Source organism: Bos grunniens, chromosome 18, assembly GCF_055505025.1.
Source record: "Bos grunniens cultivar Pamir isolate PY7600 chromosome 18, Bosgru_T2T1.0, whole genome shotgun sequence".
NCBI lineage: Eukaryota > Metazoa > Chordata > Mammalia > Artiodactyla > Bovidae > Bos > Bos grunniens.
In genome coordinates, this window is record NC_141182.1 from 54,251,143 (window position 1) to 54,263,746 (window position 12,604).

Here is a 12,604-nt window from a genome sequence, read left to right on the forward strand (position 1 = left end):
ACAAGATATGTAATAGTACTTTGAGCAGCATAAGGCACACACACATTTTTATGGGGAGTGTATTATTAAAGTTTTGCCTTTAGGCAAATAAGTGACTGCCCCCCTTACAATGGCGAGCTCTGCTGAAAGAGGCCTGGGATTATAGGGCGAGTCGCTTCTGTTTTCTCCAGAAAACCCATGCTGCACCACTGGTTTTGTTCATTCTGTCTTTGCTGAGGGCAGAATTGGGGTTAAGCCATGGGCTTAGGTTTTAGAAGCAGGCAGCTAGGGCCACATGAAGCCTGGGTGATCTAGAATGAGTCACTTGGCCTCTCAGAGCCTGTTTTTTTCCTTATCTATAAAATGAGGATTATAATAATACCTGACTTGGGTTATTGTGAAAAATGAAATGAAATCACATATGCATATTGTTTATTTGGTACCGTGCCTGACTCATGAATATTTGCTATTATTACTTACATAAAAGAGATGACTAAATGGGAAAACAGCTAGTGTAGGCGTGTGTGTGTGTGTGTGTGTGTGTTTAAAGCCAGTTCTAGGGCATCTTCTGTCCGGTCATTTACTTACTGTGCGGTGGGAAGACTTTACGTTGGCATGGAACTCCTGCTCTGATGGTCCTCTCATTTCTCATCTGGCCCCAAGAAGGCCTTCAGTAAATGTTAAATAAGGGATATACTTGAAGCCCTTCATTGAAAAGTGCTGGCTTATTTATCAGAGAAAGGTGTGGTTTTCTATGCTAAGTGCTAGATATATTTTTGTTTATTCCGGTTTGTTGAGAGTTGATTATCTATGAAGCATTCAGCAAACCCCATCTTACCAGACCTTTTCATTTTGCAGTCTCTGAATTTATTGTGCCTGACACTTGGAAATGCTTCTCTTGGGTTGTACAGCATGGTTTCCTGTGGTAGCGTTGTGAGAAGTAGGAATGGACTAGCTAACAGTGTTCAAGCACTTACCTGTGAGGTATGTTGGCAGATGCAGAATGAAAATGACAACAGCTGGATGGCCCAGTTGCATCAGGCAGCCTGGAAATCAGTGAGAATCAAGCTTCTCTGTGCTCTGGTTGGAGGTTATATCTTCTCTAAGGTTTCCATTTCATGGAACATTTTTTTGTTGTTGTTAATGGAAATCTGGGTCCCCAGATGATGTGATGAAGCGCCATAGGTATGGTTTTCGTAATTGTTAACCTCTGGAGTTACTGGGTTTTTCTTTAGCCTTTTAAAAAGTTTATACTCTCCAGCCCTTCTTAGCCTTATTTAGGTTTAAAATAATACCTGAATTTGAATTTAAGAGAAGACTTAGAGATGTTTAAGTGATCTCTGAGCAGGTTGGAAACACACACACTTTCAGGAGCCAGAGATTTGCATCTGTTCTAGATTGATTCAGTTCTTCTTCTTTCAAAGAAAGGTGTTTTCAGGATAGATGTTTAACCAAAAAAAAAAATAGAGACCCTCATCAGAAATATAGGTTCAAGGGTGGCTTCAGCAAGGAAGAGGTGAAAAATCCTGCCTCATCTGCTAGTTGAATTCCTCACCTCCCCTCCTTAGTGGCTACATTTCAGGACTTGAAAGAGCTTTGGAATCCTTTGTTGAGTGCTTCAGATGAGATTTGCATTCAAGTTGCTTCTTAGAACTAGGCTGACTGTTTGCTTGGCCTTCATCCCCAGTCTCTATGAATTCCAACACTACATAACAGACATCAGTTTTAGACACCAGATACCTAATAAGTACCTCCTGTGTGCGAGGTTCTGGGAAAACAGAAGCAAACACACAGAATAATTCTATTCCCTAGAAACTCAATGAGTCAAAGAGAAGCAATACTGACTTCCTTTAAAAAAAAAAAAAGGCACAGCTAAACTACACTATAAATATACACCTGAATAAACTAGCATGTTAATCTTGAGAACTCAAAAATGATGTTGTGTAATACCCCTTAGGACACATTTTCTAGGGTTTCATTTTATGAAATTAAAAAAAAATGGTGGTCTTCATTCTTCTGCTGTTTTATACTTTGATTTTTGTTTAGTTGCTATTACCATTATTATTTCCTCATTATCTGCTGTTGTATCAGCTGTTGTCCAGTCAGGTGCACAGTAATTGGTGGTCCAAGCAGAAATCACTCTAGATACTTCAAGGAGAGAGGGATTTAAATGCAAGAGATTTGTGCAGAAATAGAGACACAGACAAACGTATGGATACCAAGGGGGAAAGGAGGGGTGGAAGGAATTGGAAGATTGGGATTGACATATATACACTATTGATACTGTGTATAAAATAGATAATTAATGAGAGCCTGTTGTATAGCATGGGAAATTCTGTGGTTCTCGGTTCTCTGTGGTGACCTAAATAGGAAGGAGATCCAAAAAAGAGGGGATGTATGTATATGTATGCTGCTGCTACTGCTGCTAAGTCGCTTCAGTCGTGTCCGACTCTGTGTGAGCCCATGGACTGCAGGCCACCAGGCTCCCCCGTCCCTGGGATTCTCTAGGCAAGAACACTGCAGTGGGTCGCCATTTCCTTCTCCAATGCATGAAAGTGGAAAGTGAAAGTGAAGTCGCTCAGTCGTGTCGGACTCTTAGCGACCCCATGGACTGCAGCCTACCAGGCTCCTCCATCCATGGGATTTTCCAGGCAATAGTACCGGAGTGGGTTGCCATTGCCTTCTCCGATGTATATGTATAGCTAATACATATACTTCACTTTGCTGAGCGGTTGAAACTAACACAACATTGTAAAGCAACTGTATGCCAATAAAATTTTTTTAAAAATTAAAAAAATGCAAGGGATATGTTATAGAGGTGGTAGGAGGGCTGAAGGAGCGAAAAGAGGAAAGGAGCTATGTGTGGAGGAGCACAAGGGAGCAGGGGGTTCCTAGCCAGAGATCAGAAAGCTGCCTTGGGGCTGAGTCCAGGCGTCTGCGCTCACAGATGCGCTGGGAGCCATGTTGCCACAGCTCAGCAGGAACCCGGAGGCTGTGCTCCACCAGTGCCGCCAGGGCCTGTGGCGTGTGCAGTTGCCTGCAGTCCTCTGCAGTTGCTGACAGCTGCTGCAGATATGCCAGAAGCAGGAAAAACAATGTTGCATCCCTCTTCCAGCAGTCCAGCCTCGGGCAGAATCTTACCTGGAAGCTAGCTAGCAAAGGAGTGTGGGAAATGTATTTTGCAGGCTTTCAGTTCTGGTGATACAGAGAACAGTATAGGAAGTGCCAGGTGTGGCCAGTGAGTAGGGATGCACTGCTTGGGGATGATGAATGTCATGTGGGCCTGAGCGGAGAAGGCATTATTTTAATTAAACTGATGACATTCAGACAGATGGAGAAGTGGAATGGCATTCCATTTAATGGGTATAGCCTGGGTAGAGGTGTGAAAGCGGGAATGCATACGACATGTTCAGGGAACAGTTTCTCTGGAGCTTGAAATTCTTATTGAAGGACAGTTGGAAACAAGGTTGGAAAGGTCGGTTAGAGTCAAATTGGGGAGGAAGTATTCTGACAGAATTGTCTTAAAATTAACATGGAGCAATGATTTAGCCTCGGAGAGACCACTGAGGAAACGCACGGGATAGTTCCAAGCTTTGTGATGAAAAGGATACAACTAAGGCCACAGTAGTGGTGTTGGAGAGGAAAATGCAGTCCAAGGTAGGTAAACTTTTAACTGGTATATATATCAGGGGATTGGAGTCAGCCATGGGAGTAAAAAATGAATTCTGATTGTCTCTGAGTTTTTCCACATAAATTGACGGTGTTAATTACTTCATGATCATTGAAGGTCTCTGTTCTCTACTTTATATGCTTTTCCCTCTGGGATGATCCTTTAGTGAGTAAGGTTCTCCATAACTTGTATCAGTTCAGTTCAGTTCAGTCGCTTAGTTGTGTCTGACTCTTTGCGACCTCATGAATTGCAGCACGCCAGGCCTCCCTGTCCATCACCAACTCCCGGAGTTCACTCAGACTCACGTCCATTGACTCAGTGATGCCATCCAGCCATCTCATCCTCTGTCATCCCCTTCTCCTCCTGCCCCGAATCCCTCCCAACATCAGAGTCTTTTCCAATGAGTCAACTCTTTGCATGAGGTGGCCAAAGTACTGGAGTTTCAGCTTTAGCATCATTCCTTCCAAAGAAATCCCAGGGCTGATCTCCTTCAGAATGGACTGGTTGGATCTCCTTGCAGTCCAAGGGACTCTCAAGAGTCTTCTCCACCACCACAGTTCAAAAGCATCAATTCTTCAGTGCTCAGCTTTCTTCACAGTCCAACTCTCACATCCATACATGACCACTGGAAAAACCATAGCCTTGACTAGACGGACCTTTGTTGGCAAAGTAATGTCTCTGCTTTTCAGTATGCTATCTAGGTTGGTCTGGATCTCTGTCAAAGTGGCACTTCATTAATCATGATCAAAAACTGTATTAGTAAATCTGCAACCTGTGTAACCTCTGCAGGGGCCTGGATAACTTGAGGTGACACTTTTTGGCCTTTTCTTTAGACAGGAATTCACTTATCCCATTTAGCCAGTAATTATTGAACCCTCTACTATATGCGGTGCTGAAATTGAATGAGGAGTGGGATGGATAGGACGCTGGTCCCCCTCTTCTTGGAGTTAACAATTTTAACACACACTTTAAAGGGAAAATATTGCTCAGCCTTAGAGGCTTTGCGTTTCCTGTTCACTCTGCCTGGAGCCCTCTCCTCTCAGCCTCCCACCTTATTAACTCCCTCACTTTTTTGTTCTGTGATCTTTTTTCCCTTAGTTAGAATATGAACTCCATGAGGGCAAGGATCTTCGGCTCTTTTGTTCATTGCTATATCCCTAGTGCCTAGTGTAGTGCCTGGCACAATAGTAGGTAATTGACAAAGGCTCAGTATTTTTTTTTTAATTTATTTATTTTAATTGGAGGCTAATTACTTTACAATATTGTGGTGGTTTTTGCCATACATTCACATGAATCAGCCATGGGTGTACATGTGTTCCCCATCCTGAACCCCCCTCCCACCTCCTTTCCCATCCCATCCCTCAGGGTCATCCCAGTACACCAGCCCTGAGTGCCCTGTCTCATGCATCAAATCTGGACAAGGCTCAGTATTTTTTGTTGAGTGGTTGAAGAAGTAAATAGGGGCATCTCGGGAACTAAATAAAGGCCACAGTAGAGTCTAGTGAGAAAGAACTAGAATGGTGGGGATGAGATCCCACAGGGATGGGTAAGACTGGGGTTTTATTAGAAGGGGGGAGGGACGTTCTGAGGGGTTGTAAGCAGGAGGTCAGCAGGGACAGATCTGTACTCTTAAAAAGGTAATCTGCCCCTCTACAGAGTACTGGGTTGCAGAGAGCAGAGTGGGAAGGGCACTTGAGGCTGTGGGGATCTAGCTTCCCTGCCCGCGGGTATGTTTTCTTTCTCAGCTGTTGAATTCGAGTGTCTGTTCCAAGGGTAGGAATTGATTGTTATCAGTCTGATTATAATTGCATGCACTCAGGTTATCATTTGCCCCAAGAGACCTACCTGTCTCCTTGAAGAACATCACTGTCCAGTGAGCCTGCTGACAGACAAAAGCTGTCAAGATAGCTTGGTTGTGAGATGCCATTTAACTAGTTTGTATCTGCGTGCGCCTCCCCTCCCTTCTGTGAGATTTAATGACCTAGTTGGGGAGAAAGTCCAGGCCTCTTGGCTACTCTCCAAGTGTTCTACCACTAAAATGTTGATATTACCTTTCTCAGATTTCTTCTGAATCATTTGTAGGCATGGTAAGTGGTTTTCTAAACTGATTTTGCCACTTTAAAGACTGTGTGTACTAGTACTTCTCAGTGTAGGAATTTGAGTTTCTTTGGTTACTGGAAGAAGGCCTTTTCACTTGCCTCTGCTGTTTAGAATGGAGTTGAGTAGCCCGTGATAGGTAGGAATGTTTCTGCCTCCTGACATGGTAGTTGGCAAAGTAGGAGAGGCAGCTCTTTATAAAGGTCACTTTGGAAGAGTATTATTTAGGTACTTAGCATTCCTGGCATTCTTGTGGAATGATATAGGTTTATGGCCTTTTTATTAAGTTCTTAAAATTGAATGATCTTTAATTAGAAGCAAGCACATATAAAACTTTGTGACTCCAGACAACACTGGCCTTACTGTATTAGCTTATAGAGTGAGGTTTGCGCCTGTAGAAATACAGGCTTTGGAGGAGGAATCAGAAGGGGTGTGAGAAGGCTGTATTGAACACATCCTAGCCCTGTCCAGGCCATCAGCTCACTACAGCCTTGACTGTGTGGAATGTGGAACATACGCCTTTATAGCTCAATTGCCTTTTGATTGCTTCTGACTAGACTGTTAGTGCTCATGATTCAGCTGGTTGAGTTGAGCTTTTGTTAATACTATGGAAAATGGCATTCAGTAGCTTAAAAAATTTTTCTTTTAAACTCGTTACTATAAGACTTAACAAACCATGATACATAGATTTGAATCATCATCTTTGAAATGGTCTGCTCTTATGTTTTAAATAAGACATTGGAGGAATATATAAATTCAAGGACTAAGTTATTACAACCCCCTTCCCACTGCCAGCGCCCCCCTCCCCCCGCCCCCCCAAAAAAGGGAGACAACAGCAAGAGAAGTCCCACCATACTCTTGTATACGATTCTTCACTGGACAAAAGGGACTCAGAAAAGTGTGTATCATCGCTTCATCTGAGTGTAACTCAGGATGGTCCTTACTGAGGAAAACTGACCGGTCAGTGTATTTGGCAGAGCATTTTGGTATAAACAAGCTGTATATAAGTTTACCTACTGATTCCTGTGTTCTTTAGGGGAGTTGGTAGTCAGAGGGATCATCCTGTTGTGGACAACAAAATTAAGCCTTTGATAGGCTCTTTTAATGGTGGGTTTTCTGAGCAGAAAGTCGTAATAACAGTTGGATTGCAGGAGCAAGTGAGTGGTCTTGAGGATTTGGGAAGAAAGCCCCCTGAATGCTGAAAGCGAAGGAGCTGAGCTGAGTCACATCTATTCACCACCACACCCTCTCTTCTTTCTACCGATTGTAGTAGTCACATAGCCATGTCATAAACGTTTTCATTTAAACATAGCTGGTGCTGTAGATAGTTAAAGTCAGTCTACTGATAGGATTGTAAAATGTTGCTATATTTTTCTATTTGTTTTTTTCAAGTGTGAGTTAAAAATCAGTAACTATTTGTTGTACATCGATTTTAAGACTTTTCCAAAGAAAGTAGCTGTGCTGTGTTCCCAGGGCCACGTGTAACCTGGGGAGTGGGAGGTGAAGTCAGGGAGAGGGGCACTCAGCAGGTTTACATTGGGATGGAGCAATGTGAGCTTTCTGTGCACAGGCAACTGAGAAGGGTATAGTGTCACCTAATGTGAGTATAGTTTTGATAATTTGAACTCAGAGACATGGTTTTCTGAGTAGCAGGTGATTTCCTCTTGTAGGTAAGACAGCCGTCATGGAAGAGTAGGCAGGACCTGTTTTCCTTCTGAAGTCCGAAGGCTGCAGCGCTGGTTAGAGATGACTCATTGGCTCTCATGAAAGTTACTGGCCAAAGGCTTTCAAGGAATGGTGGTTGATAAGGAGGAACTAGGTACTCTTCTGGTGTGTTATCTAAGGGGAACTCACGAAGCTAGCATTTTATAGAAAATGCCGTTTATTAAACTCCTCACATGACCACAGTGTTTTCTTAGTTATTTTTGAACTCCCCACAGGACATGTTACTTTGAGAGTTTGACGTTTATCTTGAAGTAATAGGTGCCATGTGGAACGTCCAGCAGAAGCTCATGAAAATAGAGCTACGGTGAGGGACAAAGGTTGTAGCTGTGATAAGCGGTGCTGACTAGAGGACGCTCCTTTTTGTCCCCTTCCTGATCATCTTGATTCTAGGATTTGATTAACCCGCCCCTGGCAGACAGCAGAGTGTAGAAACAGCCCTGGGCTGGGGGTGAGGTCCGGGAGGCCTCGCCTGGAGCTGGGCTGACCGCAGCCTCTGCGGCTTCTCTTTTCTTCTTCAGCTTCTGCGTCTTACCTGAAGGAGTCAGCTGCCAGCTGTCCGCAGCTCTGCGCAGATCAGTTCATCTAGACGAACTCTTAGTTGTTAATCCCAAGAAGAATCTTAGGAATTTTTTTTGGCCAGTTTTCTTCAGATTTTGCTTCTTATTTATCTGCCCTTTCCCCTTGGCCAGCTTCCTTGACAGTGAGACACAGGGTCATCGGCTTAAGTATGGGAAGGAAATTATGGCCTTGAGCACAGTCAGAAAGAATCTGGCTCTCAGGCACTTCCTGTGAGCCACCACTAAATTACAAAGACTGGGCCCTGACAAGGTTTTTCAAAGGGGCGTCTTACACCGCCACTGTGTCAGCAATTCCATCGTGAGCAGTTGTTTTTCATGGTGCTTATTACGACCAGGTTTGAAGTGGCCTTTACACGGAAAGCATTTACCCAGTAGGGTGAGTGACGGTAAAATAGCAGAGGGAGATATGGAGGGAGGCGGAGAGTACAAAGATTGCTTTCAGAATTCCCTCTTTCAACCTGCACTGACTGTGCCATTCTTGCTCAGAATCCTGGGGCTTCCTCAGAGGATGAAGTCCAGACTCTCCTTATTGTGACAGGGCCTACCACACAGGTTTGCCCCCCACCTCTCCCACCATCCATGCCTTATGCTCTCCGTTCCAGTTCTTCGGCCAGGACAGTGTGGTGGAGTGGGGAGACAGGCCTGGGCGTAGGGATTTAGGGGTGGGGGAGGTGGCAGACCTGGGCCTGTCAGATGAGGCTGCATCCCTTACTAGCCACGTTATTTCCTTTCTCTGTGTGTCGGTAGTCGTTCCTCTGCCTAAGTTTCCTGAATGAGTTTCACAAAAGGAGCCTTTGGGGACAGGCAAGAGACTCTTTTTGACCCTTGTTCCTTTGGTAGAATCTTGGGAATTAGACCACCAAATGTCTGATCATTAGATTGGTTTTTGAACCATGAAGTTTTTTGAGCTTTAAAAATGTTTTTTGAACTTTTTTTTTTTTTTTAATAACTATGGAAGTTGAAATTTTTTTTTCTTTTTATGTGGAATCTTAGCATATAAAGTAGATCAAATTGAGCTGCTCTGCTTAAATGCTGGGAGGTCTGATGTTCCACCTGTTCAGCCTTCTCCATGGCCCTGAAGAACTGCCAGTTGCATCTGGGGCCCTCCAGGGCACTGCTCCTCAACCCTTCTTCTCACTGATGCGTGAGGATTAGAGTCACCTGTTTGACAGGACCCCAGGAGAGGCCTAGTATAGATGGGGGAGGATGCATCCTGGTGGTGGAGAGAAGGCCGGGTTCACGTTCCAGCTCTACTTGCTAGCTCTGTGAACCTGTGTTTCTTCATTTCTCCAAACTATATCCTTTTGTAAAAAAAACTGTGAAGAAAACTATATAAAGCACGTGCACTTTGAACAGTTATGAAGTGAATGCCCTACCCATGCAACCAACCCAGGTCAGGAAATAGAGGCTCCATTCGTGTCCTTTTTCTCTCACACCTCCTTTCCTAGCCTCAAATAGTTAGGTGAAAAATATTCAGATAAGAAATAATGTTTTTCATAATGCCTGTTTGTTAATAGTGCCTACATGTAACATTTTTTCATTCAAAAAATCATTTTGTGTTATATTAATTCGTAAGTCCATCACCTCTAGAAGATTGGGATAAACACCTCAATTTAGAAGATTTTCAAAAATGATGAATTTAAGCCTAAGGCATGATTTTTGTGCTAATTCCAGGCTCCTTCCCATGTTCTGTCTTGTAACTATTCATTTTCCATTTCTCTCAGACCTCTTCTTTTAACTGTGTTTTGAAACAAGGCAAGTATAGAAGTAACTGAAGCTTCTAGAAAATTGGAAGGAGAAATATAAGTACTGGTTTTGTTAGTGTGAGTCCTAAATAAGTTTTTTTAAGCTGTGAATTCTGATTGTTCTCTACTAAAATTTAGTGGATTTAGAAGTTCTTTTCTGTTTCTGTATGACCATTGTTCTTCAGTACAGAAGATAAATAACAATAATAAAACCAACTGTTCTTATTTAAAAAGTTTATACACGTGCATAACTTATTACTAGCAGTGGTCTGTTTTAGGACTGGCAGTTTATAGAAGCATGCAAATAAGTAGCGAGGAATAATTAGGAATAATGGGCTGAAATCCTCCTGTCATCTTAAACTGCCACCAGGGGTATTGAATAGTGAGGCTTACTGTTGGGCTTGGATAATTCGACCTATTTTCCCCAAATGAAGAAATGCCTGTTTCTCCCTCAGCAAGACACATTTGGCTGGACGGTGCCCCAACTCTTGTATATTCAGATAAGTTTTTATGGAGAATGTTCCTTCAAAAAACTTTTCTTTTTTCCTGCTGAGTTTTTTTTTTTTTTTTAACTGAATAGATCAGAAGCAACTGCTGAGATAAATTTATAGCTTTACCGTTTCAAAATCTAAATGTAAAATTGACCTGAATGCCAGGGGATTCAAAGGTAAGACATGGCTGTGTTTTTGTGTCTTGGTTTGGTAAGAATCTCAGCTCACTCTATTATGGTAGATAGGCTGTCATACCAAGGCAGATTTGAGTGACCTCAGTTTCCATTTGGTCTCGGTGTTACATTTCCTTCGGCATGGAGTATATTTGCAGGTTATTAGAAGTTGTATGTTGTTGTTTGTGTAGGTAACTGGGAGAAACTGTGCTGCATCAGAGAGAAGGGTTTCTCAGCCTTTGGTTTTGTCTTTGTTTATAGTGGCTTTGATCAGAGCCTGATCAGAACTCCAGAATTACCTGAGAAAAAGCTGCTGAGGATAAAGTTTAAGGAAGTGCTTTTGCTGAAAGCAACTCCCTTCATTCATCAGGGGAATTTGATTTCATCCTGTGAATAACTTGGCTTAGAAATTTTGTTTCTTTGGGGACCGGCTTGTAGAGTTCTGCATGAGAACTGTGTCATGGTGGAAAATGGGCTATTTGCTTTATTCTATGTGGGCCGGCTCTGATGGTAAGATAGCATACCCTAGAACGTGGAGGTATCTTTACCAGGGTTTGTGGGGGGAAATGAGTCAAGAGGAGCATTAAGGCACATTGGTAAAAAATTATGTATGTAACATCAGAGAATCTTTCATAGCTGTTCTTTTAAAAAATTAACTTTGGGCCAGATTATTTTCAAAACAGACATCTGAATCATCAGTCCTTGAAAACTGTTTTTGATCCCTTTGTTTTCTGCATTGTGCTCTCTGGAGGGTGCTGTCCGTTGCGTTTGCGGGGGGCATAGTAAGAGCTAAGCCCCTGTGCATACCCAGTTTCCAAGAATAGCCCATCTTTTGTATGAGATTACATGTTTCAAGACCAGATTGTTGAGACACTTAGTCTTTCCAAAGACGCAGATGACCCATTTCAGAGATTGCCTGTACCCGGAGCCCTGGGGTAGGTGGGTTGTGGTGGCCGTGAGGAAACCCCTCACTGACCAGGTGCAGCGCCTGTCGCCAGTGCGGCCCGAGGCCTGTGGAGCACTGTAGGGTGGGAGCACCACTGAGCTGTTCTGGGCTAATGTGTGCTCTCTGCTTCCTTTGTAAATCTGGCTTTCTGCGCCTTCCCCATCATACTATTTTAATTTGCATTGGCCTGAACGGTAGAAATATAATGCTGAATTCAAATGGTGTTTTCTTTCATGTATTGATAAGATGATCAGTTCCTTAGACTGTGTTGATTTGTTGGGTGAGGAGTCGAGGTAACAGTGTTACCAACAATAAATCACACTGGTGGAATAAAAGATTATTTTCACGTGAGAGGCTCACAGGTGAAAATACAGTCTGTCGTTGTCTGAGCCCTGCTGCCCTCTTCTACTTTCCGTGCTTGGAGACCTCTTTGCCAAACGGTATGTCCATTTTGGTCACCATCATTCATGCCTTTCACGTCTGTAGAACACCTGGGCCGTCTCTCCAAGCCCGGCCAGTCTTTTCTCTACCAGTTCAGATTTTACTTCTGCTCTGACACCATTCCCAGTCTACCCCAGATCTGAATGATTTCTTCTTTTTCTGGAGCCGCAGAAGTGCTCTATGCCATTTATTGTCTGTGGTCTAGTTATTTAAGTTTAAAATATTGTGTCTCTAATAAATTATTAGATTCCCACCAGCAAGTGCAGTGCCCTCTTACTACTTTGTTCCATCACATTTCTTAGATGCAAGTATGTATTTGATTTGGTTGGTAGACAGTTAGGTTCTCAATTCTAAGAACTAGAGACTAGCGTAATAAAAAAAAATGGTGACGGTCTCTGAATATTATGAAGGAAGGAGAGAATTCAGCGCTCTGTAATGGGCCGTCAAGTGGCCTACCTTTCTCTTGCATTCAGCCTTAAAGACTGTGTTGTGCTTATTGAGTTTGATGAAGTCATTTCAAAAGACACTTCTGCAGTAAAGAAAAGGGCATTACTTCAGGTGTTGACAGAAATCACACAGAGGAAGTGAAGATTCACTCTGGTGGTCTGCATTTTGTTGTCAGGTTCATAGGATGATAATTCCTATTTATAGTTAAATACTCTGATACATTATTTGTGCACTTCACTAGCTTTAAGGTTCTGTAAATTTATCTGGATTTCACAGATGAATATTCATTCACTCTTTTAGTTTCTTTTTGTA

The 12,604-nt window shown here is 42.8% G+C and overlaps 1 protein-coding gene across 2 annotated transcripts in view; it reads left to right on the forward strand.

The window, feature by feature from the left end:
* The window catches only part of ARHGAP35 (Rho GTPase activating protein 35), a 115,117-nt gene that overhangs the window by 21,858 nt on the left and 80,655 nt on the right, over nucleotides 1–12,604 (forward strand). Inside the window, exon 1 of one of the 2 annotated variants that reach the window (XM_086353286.1) lies at nucleotides 3,532–3,636. The exons of the other annotated variant lie outside the window; for it this stretch is intronic. The gene's annotated coding sequence lies outside the window, so the exon portion shown is untranslated. Of the gene's footprint in view, nucleotides 1–3,531; nucleotides 3,637–12,604 lie in introns of those variants that run through there. 2 annotated transcript variants of the gene reach the window in all.